General features: G+C 40.5%; 1 protein-coding gene across 29 annotated transcripts in view; it reads left to right on the forward strand.

Annotated features, from left to right (window-relative positions):
* Positions 1–20,554, forward strand: part of PTPRT (protein tyrosine phosphatase receptor type T) — a 572,020-nt gene that overhangs the window by 240,187 nt on the left and 311,279 nt on the right. The window lies entirely within an intron of this gene.

The raw sequence follows: 20,554 nt of genomic DNA on the forward strand, positions 1-20,554 counted from the left end.
ATTATTCCTCCTAAAACTAAGTAAATGGAGACATGTGGCCCTCTCCCTAAATACTTCAATCTATGATATCCAATAGCACTGATAATTTGCAGCTGCTCTAACACCTTTATATATTAAAAAGGAAGAAAAATGCACAAAGCTTTATTGTATAGAAAAATGGAAGAGGTAAAGCAGCTAACAACCTGGAATGTGCTGCTAATGAAATACTATCTAAAGAGACTTTCAGAAATATGGGGGGAAATGACTCAGTGCTTCACATTACTAATTGGTGTCTCAGGACTATTTACACAGAACAAAAGGGGAAATCAGTAGGTAGAAAAAGAAGACTGACCACAGCAAATGTGTATAGAAGGCTCCAGTAACAAAAACATGTTTTCAAGAGCTGTCCAAATCATGCTAACCTTGAAGTAAATTAGAGTGGTCAATTAGATGGCCTCAAGCTAGCAGGGATGCTAGAGCTGTTATTGAGAGGCTGTCTTGCTGGATGGAATCTTAATGCCTGTTGTTTGTATTGGTTACTCATTGAAAATCTGTTTCATGAGAATAAAGGATGTTTACTTAAAATTCATCTAGTGGCAAAGCCAGCCGAATAAACTGATGAACAGCACGTTCCGCTCCTACAGGCAGGGACAGCTTTAAAACCAGAGCACTAGAACATTTGGTGATTGACTTTCCATTCCATTTAATTTCTCCACAGCAGCTGAAAGCAGCAGGGTGTAAATCCACTGAACTACAGGGTGCAAGAGGTGGTAACAGCGTTTGGCGTAGGCATCTTCTGGTGGCCAGCCGTAGGCAGGAAAGCTCCTCCAGCGTGGAGAGTAGTGACGGGAGCGCGTAGGGTTCTGGTGATGCAGGTGGCAACGCAAATTTGATTTATCAGGAGGATGTTTAAGCCACTATCCAATTTTTGTGGTGGGAAATAGATCAAAATACTATATTGTGGAAATTGGTGAAAGTGAGTGAGCAGGTATTAAATTGGTTCAATGATGCTAAGCAAGGCTGCAGCGCAACCTAGTGGGAGATGGTGGCAGAAAGGCGGGGCCTGACCCTGCCCTGGTCAGCCCACATTAACATTGCCGTCAGAGCTATTTTCTTCTCTAAAATGTCGGCTTTCATAAGCACCAGCAGGTCCCTTTGAATTCAACCAAGCCACAGAATTCCAGCCTCTTGAATACTAATGATAATATCTAGGACTTTTTTACAGTACTTTTCATCGTTAGATCTGAGTGCTCTTCAAAGGAGGTCAGTATCATGAGTGAGAGCCTGAGTCTGTACTACTGTGTAATTCTCTGCTGACACACTGCTGCAAAGGTCTCTGCCAAGGGACGTCTTTCCTAGGCTTTATTTTTTTGAATTAAAATGCCAAAAAAAAAAGGCAATTAAACTGCCCTATTAGTAATGTAAAAGTTTGTAGGCAATTTGTTTTACACCATTGCTAGCAAATAAACTGTTTTCCGTAAATTCTATGATTAATTCCTCAGGGCTGGAAACAGTGTTAATTGGGGGATTAAGAACCAGATGTTTGTTGTTTCTGAATAAATGTTTCAAAAACCTGAAAGAAATGAATTGTAGGTATCCAATCCCCAGACTTTGGGACTCTTATTCCACCTCCTTGCATAATAACAGGAGTGATTATAACAAAATATTTTTTAACAGATGGGTGTTTACTTAAGCTTGAATACCCTCAGTGATGAGTATTCTGCAGCCTCTGGGCTACTCGTTCCACTCTTTGAGTTGTAAAGGTTCTTAGTATTCATCTTCCATTCTCCCTTTTATGGCTTAATCTCATTATTCTTTGCTCCATCTATGACTTGGGAGGATAATCAGTTGTTGCTCTCTTATTATCTCTCTTACATAGCTGTATGCAGTTAAATTTTTGTATCCTAGGTCTAAACACGACCTATCCCTTTTAACCTTTCTTAATTCAGTGTCTTGGTTCCTTCCCTCCCTTCCCTCTACCCTGTTCAGTCATTTCTTTCTTATCTTTTCTGGGTATTTGCCTAAAGCTGTATTACCGAGCTGGGACTCGATACTCTGCGTGACAGTGCTGGCAGGATGTAAGGCTGCAGTTCTGTCCCAGAAGTTCAAGCTACAGCAAGTAGTTGCCTCCTTCTTGCATTGCCTTCATGCGGTTTTCATTTCCTTTTTTCCGCAAATGTTCAGTCTTTATGTGCTGGTTTTAGATGATGCGAGATGAGCATGGTCTTGTAGCTTGTTGGACTGCAGAAGATATTTCCTTGGTAGTAAAGTAAACAGGGCCTGAGCTTTTCTGTATTGTAGAGTCAGACATTTGGTTAGTAGAACAAGTGATTGTGTTGTCTTAAAACCAGCCTGGGAAAAAATATTTGCTTTACTTTTACGTTGTAATGTTGCAGCATTCCAGGAAACCCTGAACCTGCCTGCCACTGCAGCAGTTGTGAGAGCAATATTAATGTTATGGAAGTATTTAACATTTGCATATTTGAAGTATTTTACCAGCATTTACTAATTAACTCCAATGGAGACCTAACCAGGGCTGACTAGACTGGAGTAATTACTTTAATTGTGTTAAATACGATCGTACTCTGAATACAAAGCCGTTGTGCAACGTGTGTTTCTGCAGCAGCGTTCCTCAGTGTTAGATTGACTGTTAATCTCCTGGTTGCTTGTGTGAAGTTTTCTTGTTCCACGTCAGCAGATAAGCGACTGGCACACAGAAGTGGAAGGTCTGACCCCATCTTCTGCGCTTTGTGTGTATAAATTAGCACCTACACCATGCAAGTTCCGTATTTTGTATATATACGTATACACATAGATGTGTCTATATGCATGTGCAATATCACTGCTGTTTCTTGCTAAATTATTTAATTACGCATCTTGTTTGTCTAGGAAACTAATTTAGTTACTGAGTTTGGAGATGAGTGAAATGTTCAGAAGAAATTGAAACAATCAGAATTAGCGTCATAGCACTTGTACATTACATAGCAAGTGCATGTTTGCTTATCTTTGCTCGCTTATTCCACAGAAATTCCACAAATTTTCTACAAAGAAACAAGACCCATTATCAATCAAAGGTATTTTCATGCTAAAAATAGATGCATTTTTATCTAAGAGCCGAATTTGCTTAATATATATAACTTGTGGTTTGTAAGGTGCAAAATAGCTGTGGAAAAATGCCACTAATACATGGTTTTATGAGTTTTGTTGTGTGCATTAATGTAAAGCTTTTTAAATAGCAGACAAGTTGTGTTGCACCATGGTTTGGAAGTGAGCGAGTAGTGCATTCACACTTCTGCTGTTAACAGTTGAGCCAAAGCAATTCAGCTGCTGTGTGGTGCTTCAGGAGCCAGGACAGGTCAGCACCAAGTGACTGCTGACTACGCTGTTAGTGTTTCGGAAGCCCTGATGGCAGCTCGAGCACTGAGGTCAGGCTCGCCCTTCAGAGAGGCAGTCAGCAGTTCTTCTGAAGCGTTCCTCATGTGGTCTTGGGGAAGTCTTTGCTGAGTCCTCTCAATGGTGGACATTTTGAGGTAATATTTGGTGAGGTTAAGGCGCAGCCAGGTTTGGAGTGCTTTCTTATGCGAGTCCGTGTTGCTTAGCCCAATGAAATGAACACAGCCTGAGAGATGTTCAGTGTGTGCAACTCATCGCTTCCCTTGAAAGCGTTGCACCACCTTGCTGAGAACTTGTAGCAGAATTTCTTTTTCTCTTGCAGCAGAGATAAGGCATGAGGACTCTTCTCTCATGTAATTGGGTGTGTACTTTGTTCCAGTAACTGGAGGGCTCTCTGAGCATCTTGCTGAAAGAACAGAAGGGTTATCATCATTAGCGATGTTTCGTGAAATAACCATTTAGCAGGCGAACATCATAGGCATGATGTATGGATGAATACCAGATCGCTAAATTCTACTTGGACTCCTCTGAACTGAGTGAAGTTTCACGTTAGTCTAATAGGCCGAATACTTTCCTGTGTCACCTTCCTCCTTTTGGTGAGTGGCACCATGGAGTTTTGTGAATGAGTAATTACAAACCAACTTCCTCTGAGGAAGGTGATAAACTCCACATCTATGCACACATTGAAGGTGGACAGGATCCTTTAATTTCATTCAGAAGAGGACTGATGGGTACTTAAGTGTTAACCTCTCCAAAGAACAGAAAACCTCTGCACAGATCAGATGTTTGTCGTCATTTTCTTCAGGCTAGAATGAACGCCAACAGGAGTTAGACTCAGCATTTGTAAATTTGAAAGGCAACGCAATAAAATTAACATTTTCCCGTGTCTCAATGTATTAATACTTGCTTACAAGAAAATAAACAAAATTGTTAAAAGAATAAATTAAAATCCAACTGTGGGTATGATGAATCATGATCCAATTTTGTCTGAGAGGGGAGAAGGAAATTTGGCTCAGCTGTCTGTGTATATTGTTTCTCCAAAAAATATTTTTTGCAGGGGAAATTACTAAGAATGAGTTAAATGTGTTTGTCCCCACTATTTTACTTTCATACAAGTAAATAGATTAGTCTGGGGACTAGGTAATGAACTCAAAGTAATTTCTCAGCTTTTAAGGTTTGAGCAGAAAGGGATCTGTGGAAACCTTCTATGGTGCCATTGTCGTTTTGCTCTTTACTATCCGTCTTCATGTCTGTGTTTTGGGATTGACTTTTAGAGTTGTGATTGTAAATAATCGTTCTCCATTTCCAGAATTTCATCACTATTTTACAGTAACCTGAGGCTAGAAGTTGATTTCCTTATTTTTCCTGTTGTATTTTGGGTGGGCGTGCCTAAGAATGGTTAGACTCTTGGGAGAAAAAAAGCATGATTTTGGGACTATTTATGAATACAGCTTTGGGAGGGATGTAACCTTAGGATGCAACTACAGGGAACTTATTTTCACTGTGGCTCTTAAATTGCTCTTTCTTATGCTATCTGGTAAGACCCCCATAAGTCATTAATGTAGCTGATTCTGGAATGGCTGCTGTAATGGTATTAGGATCCAGCTATCCCTCAGAGGGAATGTATTGTCACCCATGTTTTTTGATTATCTTATATCAGGTCTGGGTTATCTGTCAGTCACACCTGTGTTAATATACAATTTGCTTTTCAAAGAGAGAAAAACAGCAATGAAGGCCATGAACAATTGCTTCTGTTTCATGCAACTGCATCCAGAAAGTTGTTAACTCAAAGCTTTGTGGGTGATTCTTACCAAATGGTTGCTTTCTGTCTTGTGTTCCTGTGTTCTAACACCAAGTAGAAATTGTCCTCTATGGGTAGGCCTACTGGCTTTGTTTGAACCATAAATAGTGGTGGACTGGTTGACCTAAGTACGTGTGAAATTACAGATGTGTAAATTAAGAATCCCACACTGAAAAACTGAGCAGAAGTTAGCTATTCTGTGCTGTAAGATGCGAGAGGAGTTGATTCCATTAAGAACAGTTAACCGCTCTAGGGGCTTTCTCTGAAGGGAAATTACATCTTCATTTTTAATACTTTGTCAGTCATATTGTAAATGTGAAACAGGATTCCTCCTTATGCGCCACTGAGAGAGCACAGCAGAAGTGTATTTCCATGTAGATGGTGCTTTGGTACTGAACTCTTCCTTACCGAGGGAGCGTTGCGTTCTCTGGATATGCATGGTATAAAGAAATGTTATCCAAGGAATCTGAAAGAATGACTTCTAGGAAGGCCTTTCAATGACCCTGAAGGGATTGCTGTCTGTGGCTTCCTGCACCTTGATGTGTTAAATGGTCCATTTGAACTGTTGTCAGTCTGTTTCTGATCCTTTTTTGTGGAAGCCGTCAGCAACAGGTCTGTTTGCGGATGTCAGGACCTTTCCATTAGCACCATTAGTGAGACCGTGACACCTGTAAAGCACCGCTGTAACATCTTTCAGCATCACGCTAGGAGGAAGGACAGGAAAGCCATTGTCGTACATGTTTTTCCTCCATGGTTTCAGTACTGAAACACGTTCCTTCTCAGAACCTGTTGGCTCTAACAGGAGCTGATGCCTTTCAGCATCTTAGATTAGGGAGAATGCAGACTGTGTCTGATTAGTTTGAGCTCTATTAGGGCATGCTGTCCAGATGCCAGGTGGTATTAAAACTGTTTTTTTGTTTGAGAGCCAGGTTATTGCATTGTATAGCTACGGTAATGGGGAAAAAGAAAATCTAATTTAAAACATTAAAAGGTTTGAGAGTTGGGGGTAGAAGGAGGTTTCTTGTCATGTAAAATTTCTTCAAAGCAGATGAAAACTTTTATCTAGTTTAAATTCCATTGAAATAAATTTAGTTGCATTGAAATAAGGCCAGCATGTAAAAGCTATGTGACCTGTTTTAAATACTTATTTCTGTGGAAATTCTTTCTATGGTAAGGGGAAGATTGATAATGTAATACACCTTCACTCCTACTAGAAAATTCAGAGCAAGAAAAGAATCATGCTGAAGGAAGAACAGCAAATAAACAAGGTGCAGAGGTAGAAAGAAAGGATGGGTAAAGGTCTTCCTGATGAAGTTGGGTTGGTGGAATTGATGAATGTGGAAGTAGTGGACATTAAAGAACAGAGGAAAAGCAGTGCATAAGGTAGGAACACATGTTTTTTGGGAGAAGGTAGAGGTAGACTGGTGATATTAGGGAATACTGGAGGTCTAGTCAGAGCTAAGGCATTTGTTACAACCTTTCAAGTGTGAATTTTAAGTCCATGGTATCTTGTGTTATTTCCAAACTGTGGACCTCCTCTCCATTAAGAGTTTCTTCTTTATCCTGGAAGGCTGGTTAGTAAGCCAGAGGTGAAAAATCTATCAGGAAAGAAGTCTGAGAGAAGACTGACCTGAGCAGTCTGCATGGGGCAGAGGGCGGAAGTTAAGATAGAGCAGATTTGAAAAAAAAAAAAAGGTGGTGAATGAGATGGCAAACACTGAAAGGTAAGGATTTACAAAAGGAAATGCTGAGGAAACAGCAGGCAAAATTACACCTCAGATGTGATCTGAGAAAGCAGCTGCTGAAAGCCTTGAAGAGGCATTTAAAGCAGAGGCTGGGCTGAGTACACCAAAGGCACAAAGTACAGTCAAGGTTGTCATTCAGTCCCTCGTGCTTTAGTAGCAGAGTCTTGCCAAGTCTGTCAGTATGAATTTTCAGCTCTTTGCAGTTGATTAACATCAAGTCAGTGAAATCTTCCTAAAGTCCCTTAAATTCAGTAGGAACTGGTTATAATCTCTTATGGAGACTGTATGCTGTGGTGGGTTGTCTGACTAATGCAGTACTTTTCTCGTTTGTTTTGTTTCTTCCCAATGAACTCATCTTTCTACTTTTTTTTCTTTTACTTTTATCATAAAACCATCACACTGCATAGCAGGCTCTCAGCATCTTGAGAGCAAACTGTGTTGTAGTATCTAAGATTTCAGTGTCATGAATTATTTAACTAGCGCTTTCTTTACCACAGGCCCAATTTGGTGTGTAGTGAAATAAGCAGAAGTCTTTCCCCGAGCTTGAAAATAAATAGGATGGGGATTCATAATGGTCAGTGTACACAGTCTAGATCTTCGAATACGTAGTTAAAAGGATGCAGGTTGTTTGGATGGGATGGTAAATCCTCAGTTCTGCTGAGAACTGTGGCTACCAAGAAACCCTGGGAAACAAGGTCGTTTTTTATGCTTAAGAAATACGAGCATTTGCTATTCCCAAAGTTAGTTATTTAGTGCATGTAATTTGACATAGGAAAAATACTGGCTTTCAATAAGTATTTTCCAGAAGTCATTTGTATGTGTACAAAAAGCAAGCTGATGGCAACACTGCTGACATATTCTCATGGGGGGAAAATAATGTATGTATCTCTTGCATTAGGCAGTCCAACCTCCTCCATATCGTTCACCTCTTTTAGAAGGAGTGGAAACCGTTGTGGTTGTATTCCTTTGAGATGAAAGTTGTAATACTACAAATTATTGCTTGTTTTCAGTACTGACTGGAAAAATAAATGCAATTATGTGTATGAATGTTGAAAATTAAGCAAAATAAAGCAATTGTATGTGTTTGAGGATCTTTTCAACTGAAAAGCTGTATTCACTGAGTTCCCATCGGCTCTTTTTCTCACTGTCATGTTTCATGAAGTGAACACTGAATTGAATGAACAGCTGCAGTAAAGTAGCAGTAGTCAAGTCACAGGGAATTCACAGGAAATTGAGACATTTCAGGCTGTAACACAAGCCCTTTTGGGCCCTCATTTACCTTGAGAAATGGTTGACTTTTAGCATAATGTCTTAAAATACAGCTCACACAATAGAGAGGTGTCAGGCCCTTATTTGCAGTACATACACGTGGTACATAGCGATAGGCCTTGTACCAACAGAACAAAGCCTCTTACTGTCACTACACAGGGTTTATATTTCTGATGTGGCAACAGGTTTTTCTTGTGGGCTTCCCCTTCAGATTTACTTACAGTGCAAACATGAGAGTTAATATGAAGGAAGTGTCAGAGTTGATGGTAAGGGTATTTATTCTAAGGAAAGCAGAATAGGAAACGTGCAGCACAGCTCAGGTGTCTAAGAGCCTTCTTGGTTCATCTAATTCTTATAAAATGAGGCCATTCTCAACACTAAAGATGCGACCACGTCCCTTTGATCTTTGAAAACAGCATCTATTGCAGTGTGGGGCTGAGTGTCATGGCTGAGCCAGGTTGTAAGCTCCCCCCGTGGTCGGCCGACCTTCCCGCTGTGCCTCTGCGCACACCACGGCGGGAGCTGTGGGTGGGAGCATGCTGTGGGAACACACTTAGGGGCAGTAAATGGCCTGCCCTCTTCCCAATCGTGAAATAGCAGATCTGATTAATTTTAAGATGCTTTAGAACAACTGTTTTGTGTGCTGAGAGTTTAAGCAGTGCTTCCTTAGTTTAAATTTTATACGACGTATGACTTTAATACCCAAGATAGTAACTCTTTAAGTAGTATGATTAACGTTTTCATAGGATAACTTAGTAATGCTTTCTCACGAGTCAGTGTGCCCTGTAAGCGGATGCTCAGTTAATTGTCATTCAAATACCCCATGAAAAGATAAACACTTCAGCATTTCCCGTTCACTCTACCCCTCTGTCTGCAGTGTGTAGAAGAGGTTGTTTTTTGTGTTTTTTTTCTTTTTTTTTTTTCCCATGCCATCTTTTATTCTGCTGCAGTTACGGTAGTGAAGAATCTTGGCAATAAAGCCAAAATCACCTTCTCCCTCACCCCTAGCCAAACTGAGATTAAAAGAGAAGGGGGGGGAAACCCCACCTAAATTAACTCGCTGAATTTGATGCAGTCTAGGGTGATTGAGTGAAGGTGCACCACAGGCATCGCTGCGTGTTCTCAGGGCCAGTTTTACTACTCCATCTGTCCATCTCAAACAAATGTTTTTCCCCCTTTCAGTTTTATAGATTTAAGTTGTTTAGTAGTATAGTTACGGGAATATTCAAAGGAGGAACCATAACCAGATACTGTTTTAGCTTAGTTCTCATTAGCTGTTCATCTAGAACAGATTGCATAGGATGATCTTCTGGAGTGTGTCTAATTGCTGCAGCATGGTAATTTAATGGGGACACATTTTTATAGGCTTGTTTAACTGCATCTGTGCCAGCTGACCTCACAGCTTGGAGTGCAGTGATTCAGCTCTAGAAAATTGAGTTTAAATATAGGATCTGATTTGCATGGCCCTTTTTGAACTTCATTCACTGTTATGCTTTATTTAATATGACATCTAGCATCAATGTGAGATATGAACTAAAATTGTTTATTCTCTATCCCCTTCACCACCCCTTCCAGGAACTAACTTTTATTCTCGGACTAAGGACTATTGTTATATGGTAGCAAACAAAGCACCTCTCAAAACTCTGTAGTCCTGCTGCTCGTACTGGAAACCATACCACTTCTGCGCATCTTTCTTAAGACTTTGCGTCTATCTCTGTTCTTCCTTGTCCCTTTCTTTGGCCTCATCCCTCAGCTTTTTGCCACTCACAGCCTTAAATCCAGTGGTACGCATCTGTAAAACTTTCCTTTGGGTTGCCAGGAAATCAGGACATGCACACTCTGTTGCAACTTGGCCGAATTGGTACAGAAGGTGTCCCTCAGGCTTGTATCCTTTAAGCGAGGAACAGGATTTCAAAAGCTAATTTACTTGTTTTCATAGCATGATCTTAATTCTACAAGGGAGAGAAGATGATCTAATCTAATTTAATTTTTGCTCTTTGAGAAGAAGGGAGATCACTTGGCCAGCTGCTGCTCTGAGCAAACATGGAGTATGCAGGCTACAGGATAAGCTTTGAACTCTGTCAAGTCTCTCGGCAGTATATGCTAATGTGTGCTGTTGGGAGATTTCTGAAACTTTTGCCTCTGATTGTATTAATTAGTGTGCTGCTCCAAACCAGCAAAGCAGTCTGAATGAGCTGTAACACTGTAAAAACAAGTGCATGTGGTTACACATAGGGCTGCTTCTGTCCCTGATGCTTTAGTATTTTGGCAGGGTGGACTGTGAAGATGTGTATTTGGCCTGATTTGTGAAATCACAGTACTCCTGTCCACTTGATTTCTTTTTTAAAAATTAAACTTGTTTTAGCACTTTAATCTCTTCTATTCAAGCTGTTTGTTTGTTAGAAGTGAAAAAAATGCATGCTCCAATCCTGCATTTGAAGAGAAGCCCTTTTCTCTGCAAATACTTGAACTTCTAACACAAGGTAAGGAAGCATCTCAGAGCTTCTGTGGTCATGTTATTTAATTTCTCTAGGCTGTGACAAACTCTCAAAAACCAACTCCCCTATAATTTAGGGTCTTAGGGCTCTTAAACCAATCATCCACCAGGGTGGATTTGTTTTCTCAAACTAGCACTTTTCAACTAGCACTTTTCAGTTAGAGTAAGTTTGCCAGTAGTGTCTGTTAAAATACAGCTTCATGTCTAATGGTGTTTGGAAAAAAAAAAAGGTAATAAAAAAGATCCACACACACAAAAACATGCTGCCACCTTTCTCCTGCAAGAGAGGAGAGAAGACCTTCCAGTCCTTCCACTAACTGGAGTTTTCCATCGCCGCTTCTCTCCCTGTTCTGCAGCCACAGTGTGAGGCCTGGCTTTCCATGGAGTCTATAGATAAGTTCTACAAGGTGCATAGGGGGTGGCAGAGGTGTGTTTAACCATGTAAGATTTTTGAGACTCTTTGGGGTGGAAAGAAATGGAGCTCTTCAGTGATTACCTACTTAGTTCTTGCTTGGATTTCCAAGTTAAGCTAGCATCTTTGTAATAATCTGTCTGCCCTGTCTTCTTGCATTTATAGAATCATAGAACCATTAAGTTTGGAAAAGACCTCCAACATCATCTGGTCCAACCATCCCTCTACCACCAATGTCACCCACTAAGCCATGTCCCCAAGCACCACGTCCAACCTTCCCTTGAACACCCCCAGGGGTGGTGACTCCACCACCTCCATGGGCAACCTGTCCCAATGCCTGACTATTCTTTCTGAGAAGAAATGCCTCCTCATTTCCAACCTGAACCTCCCCTCGTGCAACTTGAGGCCATTCCCTCTAGTCCTATCACTAGTTACCGGTGAGAAGAGGCCGACCCCCAGCTCCCCACACCTTCCTTTCAGGTGGTTGTAGAGAGCAATGAGGTCTTCCCTGAGCCTTCTCTTCTCCAGACCAAACACCCCCAGCTCCCTCAGCCGCTCCTCACAGGACTTGTGTCCCAGGCCCCTCACCAGCTTCGTAGCCCTTCTCTGGACATGCTCCAGGGCCTCGATGTCCTTCTTGTAGTGAGGGGCCCAAAGCTGAACACAGCACTCGAGGTGCAGCCTCACCAGAGCAGAGCACAGGGGGACGATCACCTCCCTGCTCCTGCTGGCTGTACTATGCCTGACACAAGCCAGGATGTCGTTGGCCCTCCTGGCCACCTGGGCACACTGCTGGCTCATGTTGAGGCGAGCATCAGTCAGCATCCCCAGATCCTTTTCCTCTGCACAGCTTTCGAGCCACTCTGCCCCGAGCCTGTAGCACTACATGGGGTTGGTGTGGCTAAAGTGCTAAGCTATTATTTTGTATGTGAGGTGTACATCAAATAACCAACTTTCTCATTGCTTGTGAGACCCTGGCAAGCACTGGTGCAGACTCCAGCTTCCCATCTAGTCTGGCTTATTGCTAAACTTGATATATCACCAGCCTGCGGGTTTGAGCTTGTGTTTAGCCTCCTTAGAAATCTACATAAGCAGAACAGTCAAAACATTTAGCTAAAATCTTGGCACTGAAATGAAGATGTGTGAACTGCTCATAAACTCTTGTTTGTATCTAAACACAGTTCTGTGAGAGCCTTTCTGATCCAAAAATTATTTAGGGTTTCGTATTGCTTCAACTACCTCTTTAGCTTTGTTTCCTCTTACCTTAGAAAGGTTTAAACTCAGTCACTGACATCCTCCCTCTGAAATAGAGATCATACGTTCCATACTAAACATAAAGCATTGCATCAATTCCTTCGTAAGGACTCTATACCATTCCCATCCTTATGGGGGAAGAGAAGCCACCAACAGTTCTAACTGAAATTAACTCTCCCCTCATACTGAAATCAACCTAATGATTCTCCCCTACTACTTCAGTTAAAGGAAGGTGACCAGCACTAGGGTTCCTTACTAACCCTTAACAGCTCTAGGCTTACTTTCTTTTTAGCTCTTCAGATACCAGGATACTTAATCCTTCCACCTGCTCCTCCTAAATACTTTTTCATTATTCCAAAATAAAAGCAATAAGTAATATTTCATTTGATGACAACTGTATTTAAAGCTTTCTTGAAGTAAGTTCAGATATGAAATCTGAGAAACATGCCTTGGGGTCATAAATGTACAATGTAATAGCCCATACAGAATTCAGCCAGCTATGGCAAATTGTTTCCACAAGCATGAGTGCAGTGCTCTGTCTTTTATGCATGTACTCCCCTACATCTGCTTGAACTTGAAAAAGTGATAAAAACCTGTCAGCCTTAGAGCCTATTCAATACTTTATTTAATAGGTTTTTACAGGGCATCGACTAAGCTTTTTTTTATTTGGTTTACATATACTTCTGGAAAGTAGTTGACTGCGTAGGTGTCTGCTTGTTTGATTTAAGAGATGTCACTCTCCTCGGTTGTACCTCTGCTCATCAGGCACAGTTGGACCACAGCTGAGCCTTCTGGTGCATCTATGGTAGAAGTATAATTCTGCAGTAGAATGATTACAGGGCTATAGAACATGTACCAAATTTGCAATTAAATGTGTTTTTTCTGCCATTACCTAATGCTGCAGCTTGGGATCCAAACAGCAGTCTACGTTTTTCCTCCCTGTTTACATCACCCCAAATAATAATGTTTTTGCCAACCAATTATGTTTTCAAAAGTGCATGTGTAATCACTGTTGCCTTCAGAAGTCTCTAATTGAAAGTTTACTACAAAAACTGTTACCCAGGACAGTGCTGTAATTTCTATTTTGTTGACTTTTTAGCCTGTATTATTAAGGCAATACAACAGTACAGCGGTGGTTGCTGCTACGCTGATATCGAAATGCAATAAAGAAATCCCTATGCACATGTAATCGCTTTGTACCAACACAGCTGCTGCCATGCTAAGGGAGGGCAAGTCTTTAGGTGTGTAAGTGAAAGAATGTGTAAGTTTGGGGAGGCGTTTGGGCTAGTTTAGGTACATAAGAGGATTCAGCTAATTTTTGGGTAGCTAGACGTGGGGCTAACAGTGAGTGGAGAGTTCAGTGCAGAACGAAGAAAATGGTTCCATCTTCCTTCCATACAGAGTAAGCTATGTTTTCCTTAGTCTTTTCATTGTAGCTTTACTTCAGAATACTTAACAGTTCAACATACTTAAGTCTAAAGATCTGTAAATGAAGGGTAGAAAGAAAATTTGGAGGGAGATGCTCGTATAACCACAACAGCAGTCAGTCAACATTACAGTGGTGCAATCTTACGAATTTCTGCCAGAAATGTAAATTAGAAGCCATTGTGTTTTAAAAACTTCAGCTAATATTAATTGCATTTATTTTCAAGGTGATGTCTTACTTGTTGGTGGGAATGAGCAATAGAGAATAAAAAGAAAATTTCATCAGTGATTACAAAAGAGAGAGTGATTTACTAATTGCCTTTTGCCATTTCCTGACAGTTTATCTCGTACCAGTGAAACAATCTGCCTCAAGTCGTTGAAAACATTTGTGTTGTTGAGAGATTAGGATAAATATACTGCATGTAATTGTTTAGTTGTAAATTTGTTCTTTTCTTTTATGAGGAACTGGATTTGTCGCCTGTGTTCTGTGGCAAGTGTAACCCTTCCCCCTGTAACCCTTGTGCTTCAGATTGAAATATGTTCAGAAGATCTCAGGATCACAGCAGAGCAGAATGTAGCTGAGAGCAAACCGCCTTTGCTGGTTTTGGTGGAACAGGGCCCTGCTAACAGGTCTACTACCATGTTTTCGGCTCCAGGAGATATTAAAAAGCAGTAGTAAACATCAGTTAAAGGCTATGAACTACTGCAGGTTCTGCATGTGTCCCCATAGTGCTGCCTTATCTCAAAACTCACTCTCCCACAAACTAAATGAATGGAATTGGGCTTTGGTCATCTCACTCAGCTTGGTGATCTCTAGTAGAGCAGCAGAACACCTACTGGGATGACTGACCCCTGGTTCCTTTATTTCTTCACTGATGTGGAATTTCATTGTGTAGTCACCTGGATTATTGTGTCCTATACACAATAAATGATCTGTTCACAGGTGTATATGCTAGGATTGTGAAGAAACAGATGTTTACCTTATTCTTAATTTCAGAGAGCTGAGCATTTAAGGGAAGCATTCCTTTTATATGAATATAAATGCAGCTGGATCTCTTCACCACATCCCCTTCCACTTCAAAGCTGTCTTAAGGTGTACAAGACAAATCTTAAAAAAAAAAAAAAAAAAAAAAAAAGCTTCAGCATAAGAGAACCTTGAGAACAGATGTGATAGTACATTCAGCGATGCTTTTTAACCCCTTTCTCCTTCCAATGCCCTGTGTGCCTGAGCTGGGAGAGGGGTTTGTGCAGTTACACGACTGTAGCGCTGTGCCCAGGGCAGCACTGTCTGCAGCCTGCCTTCTCTGTGCTCTGGTTTATCCTTGCTGGCAGTGTGGATAACACATTAATCTGTACAATGAGCTCTGTTTGATGCTGTAGGAAAACATATTGAATGTAGATTGGATCATGGAAGTGAAGGCTCAGGCACGCGTCTGACATAGGGGTTTCTTCAGGCGTTTCAAAGTTTGCACACATGTGGAAAAGGGGTCGGCTCTGTGACCCTTGTGAGTTGGCATGTTTGGATCCACGAGCCCGTGGATTCAGTGAGGCAGAGACCCAGCTGGTGCCATCAGTAACCTAGTTCCAGGATGTTCAACAAAATACACCAGGAGCCTCTGAAAACATCAGTTGATATACAGAAAGTATCAGAAGCTGAATAAAAAAATAAAAGATAGAACAATGTATAGAAAAAGATCACAAACTACACTTGCTGGTTCTCTGCGGCTTAAATCATTTCCCTGTAGCCAATTCTGCTTGGGAATGAATAAGGAAATACTTGGTACTGCAAGACTGACTGGTTCTCTAGTGAAACCATATTCACTGTCCCCTCCTTGTCGTGCCCCCCCATTTTTTTCTAATTGAAATTGATGTAAAAGTGTAGATAGATGATTTCAGAAGTAACCCAGGGCAATAGTGTTTGGCACCTTGTAGCTGTGTGCCAGGTCTACCTCTCTTGCTGTTCGTAAGAGTAATGTTTGTACGTTCGTGTTGATTTTGAAATTATCCTGCAGTACTTTGCAATCTGAAACAAAATCACCAAACGCTGTTGTGATCACTCAAACCTCGGGTTCGTGCAGTGTGGTCAGATAAGATAATTCTGTGAGGAACCAGAAGTCTCTTTTAATGAATGCTTTTTGGGAAATAAACCATCAGCAACAACAACAAACGCAGCCTTTTATGCCCAGTGTGTGGCTACTTCCATGCACAGAGCTGGGCTGTGTGAGCAGGAAGAGGGTCCAGTACCTGGGAGGACAGCTTGGACGGAGGTTACCTCTTTGGATACTAGTGTGTGAACAGAACCTGGTCTGCTAGGGGTCCTTACTAGGTTGCAAGCCTGAAGTATTGCTTCCCAGAAAAACTAGACAGTGCTATCCGTAAGCTAAAATGGGATGTTTTGGTGGAAGCTGGCTGTGTTTGTAAATGTGCTTCATTTTCCTTTGGTTCCTCTGCTGTTCTTCTTGAGGGAAAAGTGGGGCAGGAGGGACTGAAATGGTAGCAGTGCCCTGGTTCTTTGTTACAAGCTTGTGCATTGCCCATGTCACCTAAAGTGGCAGCAGATATCTGGAACTACTTAGAACACCCACAGAATTCAGCACTTGTTCTGTTTGATCCCAGCAGTTGCTACTAGCGTTTAAAGCCCCTGAGCCCAGTTGAATTAACTGTTGAGACTGTCACCCAGTTGCTTTCCTTTCCTGCCCAAATGAGATGTCTCCCCTGGAAATAACATGAGTCTCAAATGCAGGAGGCACAGCTTTCAAATGTTAAACCAGATGGTAATTATCCTGAATTAGTCTCTCATTTGCAATACTCTTTTTTTTTTTTGAACATGGTCTTTTCTTTAAAAAAAGCAACAAACACATCACCACAAAAAAAAAAGTAAAAAAAAGATGACAACAAAACCACCTACCACTTGTGATCATTCTGGTTTGGTATTTAAAGGCTTGTTTGCTTTTAACAGGTGGCAAAAGTCATGTACTGTTTCTTGTACATTGGAAAGGCAATAGAATCCTGCTGGGGACAGCACTTGTGGACATTCGGTGGCAAAGATGTACAGGAGGGACCTGGTTTGTTCCTAATCTGTATGGAACATTAACCATCCAGTTCGTAACAGGAGAATGCATGTCCTGTTTTTGCATTTGGACAGTCTACATTATTTCTCTCTAAATGCCGTGTCTGCTATATACCAGACTTCTCTGCTTTTGGAGCTCTTGTTTTCACACATGCATTATTTAGGGCTATAACGCAGAATAAACGTCAGAAGGCAGGAGACTCCCTGCCAGCTTAGTTGACTTGGTTTTGTAGGCTGAAGACGGGCTAGGGAGTTAGGGAGTCTCTGGGCTGATTTCTGAAATACAAAAGTCTCAGGTATCTGCAACTAAGTCCTTTCAACTGGAACAGGAAAATATGGGAGGAAGCTGCAGCCTCCCCAGAATCGTTCTGCATTTGGTAGTTACTCCATGATCAGTTTGGGGTTTGGACTACAAAGTGAGAAATAAGCGATGATCGTTTCAATCTGATACCTTTAGGAATGTTTTTCCAGTTTGAAAAACTCAGATATTCCTATGCACGTTCCCACTTGATTATTTTTTTAGAACATGCATTCCAGTGCTGACTATGTTAAATAGCTTTATTTAATATTTTGAGGCAGATTTTTTCTGTATCAACTTAAATATCTCGTAATAGAAATTTGCAGAGAATTTTTGGCGAGTGCTCCAGGAATTCAGGTACCTAAGTGTCATTTTCACAGCTGACTCAGTGTTTTGAAGTGGAAGTTCTGTTGGTATCTTTTTTTAAAATCTATTAAGAACTTTTCAGAGAATGGTACCTATAAAGTGTTTATATGTAGCTGTAGGCTGTTTTAAGTATGTGCCACAAGATAGTGCATACTTCTTATATAATTCCTAATCATATCGTAAGAGCCCACTGACGGATTTCCTATATCACAATCAATGAGTTCGTAACAGGATTAAAATGTTCAAAGATGCAGATGAAAATTTTAAACAGGAGAGTAGAAGCTGTGAAAAGATTCTCCTCTTCTTCCATATTCTGTACTTCCTATCCAGATGTGAAGACATATTAAATGCAAGAGGAAATTAGTTGTTGAATTCATTCTTGAATCTAGCTGGACTGAGCAGGCAGCACAAGAAGCGGGTTAGTTCTTGTGCAGTGTTGGAGATAAAAGAACGATGACCGTAGTCTGAAGGAGGGGAAGGAATTGCATCACTCTCTGCAATGATGGTTGGTGTTTGTGTACGTTACAGAAACTAACTAGAAATATTTGCGGAGGAGAAATCCATTGAAGATCTAAAGTTAGTATGTGAGCTAGGCTTAAGTATATATTTTAGGTCTTTGTTATACAGGAAATTGTCAAAATGAGAAGTCCAAAAACTGGCCTATGCGATCTTTCACTGGGACATGGGAAAAGTCTGTAGCAGGATGCTGCAAATACAAACTTAAGGCTTTTTAAAAATCATATTCATAATCAAAGGAAAAAAAATATGTGAGAGGTTGTTCCAGCCAAGAGGTGAGGATGATAAGTGAAAGGAAACAAAAGTTTTAAAAGCTGAAAACCAACAGAATATAAGTAATTATACAGAAAGATGCACACAAAGTCAGTAATAAGAAAAAAAAAAAAGGTTATAAGGGATAAAGCTGATGCTTTTAATGCGTTACTTGGCAGTATTATAAGCATACTAAGAAGCAAACAAATTCTGGAACAAATAAGTAGAACTAGTGAAAATTTTAATGTTATCTTCAGGGCTCCTGGGGTGGAACTCGCCCCATCACAGAAAGACTGTTAGAAAAAAGGTAAGGGTACAGCAAGGGTCACCCTGGGATGGTCTGGGGTCCTGAGGATCTAAAAGAGAGAATAGAAGAATATTGGTCTAACAGCATTTAGAAAATAGAGGGGGAACAGCGATTAACATTCAATATAACATTGAATTACAAAACTGCTCTGCTGGGAATAAAATGGGCAGATGCTACAGGAACATCTGAACTGGTGATGCGTTTAAGAACAAGGTATTGTGAACTAGAAGTGATAGGGGGCTGTGCACATTAATCACAATTCCGTAGAACAAAGCAAAATACATCAAATGTACTTTCAAGGAGAAGAGTAGGGTAAATGCTCCAAGCACTTTTAAAATATTAGCTAAGCTTTAACTTTCAGAGTGTGGGGAGGAAGAAAGTGGCTTTCTACAAGCCCTTTACTCCTCTGTGAAGATTTACCAGAATTTCTTTACCAGTTTTACAATCCTAGGCTCTTCTAACTGTTGGAGTAGGGTTCATGTAGCTACTGGGATTGTTAACGAAGGTCCAGGCTAAAGAGAGGAACAAGAGAGGACACAAAGTTATACTGAGAATGAGCATCCTTTTGACCTGGATGTTAAGCTGGACCTTCCCCCCAAAGTCTCTGTCATGTGGTGGATTTAGAGGTGTGACGCTCTTTGCTTTTTTTTTTAGCAGATACTTTTTTGAAGACACAGGCATTTTAACCCAAATATAAGTTAGTAAACACGAGGATTATTTGAACTTTGCTCAATTTCTGCAATACTAAGCACTGGACTTTTAGAACAAGCATAGAGAATCTTTCCAAAAAGGCTGCAGATGGATTCATTCTCCAGTAATATAAAAGTTTCTAGATAGGCATACTCCTTTTTAATTTAAGATGAATGAGTTTAAAACTGAAACTTTAATGCCTAAAGTTAATTTCTACCTGTCCTACTGGTCAGTCCCAGCTCTTTATTGATTATGGGCTCACTTGCTACGGTGCTCCAGTATTTGCTTAAGTCCTGGTCTTTTACTCAGCTTTCCCCAGCCACAGAACTCATTTGGGTTTGTTGTTCTATTAAGGAACTACCATGTAACACTGTGCTGCTGTCAGAAAAACCTATAGTAGACGTGAAGGCAAAGACCCCCAACCAAGTTTCTTCTTTGTGTGCATTTACTTACTTTAGCATGCCGTGTGTCATACACAGTACTATTAGTTTTTCTCAGCTGTATTTTTAATTGATTATTTGCTTTAATTAGGCATCCATTTAGGCTGCAGCCACCATCAAAACAAGGTTTGGTACATTCTGTGTATCCTAAGCATTACATTTGGCCAGTCTTTGTGTTCTCACTGAACAATCATATGGGGGTATTTTATGAATTTTTGGCACTTGTTTGATTAAAAGACACTCTGCTCGTTAACTTGTCCAGATACTCGCTGCTTACAGGTCAAATTTTTCAATGCTTTGGTTGTGCAGGTGATGTTTTTCAGACTGTGAAAACATTGCTTTGTGCTGAAGCAATATTTGTCTTGGTCAAATTAGAATTAACATATCCTGGTAAGTAGAACTGAGTTACAAATTCTGACTTTTACATTTAAAAAAAAAGTATTTTTAACCATGTTGCCAAACTAATTCTTGGAGGCAAAAACTAAACACTTAAGCATTATTTTTGTTTATGAAATCATCGTTTTTCCTAAATGTGTTCTTCAAATTCATAGTCTGTTACTGACATCTGTACATGGGTTGTGTCAAGAATGCAATTACTACACCATAAAATTGTCTGGTAGTATTTGACTAAAATACTACTCTTTCACCTACAACTAAAAACGGGACAGTCTATGACCCGGTTCTTCTTTGGACACTAGTCATTGGAATATCCCTCCTTTTCCATCTGTTTGTCCTGCCTTCCCCATGTGTGTGAATATTTTATCCATTCCATTGCAATGACCCCAGCGGCAAATATTCTGTCATTTCTCACAGGTGACTTTCACAGCTTAAATTGACCTT

The sequence above is a fragment of the Anser anser genome (genome assembly GCF_964211835.1).
Source record: "Anser anser genome assembly, chromosome: 16".
NCBI lineage: Eukaryota > Metazoa > Chordata > Aves > Anseriformes > Anatidae > Anser > Anser anser.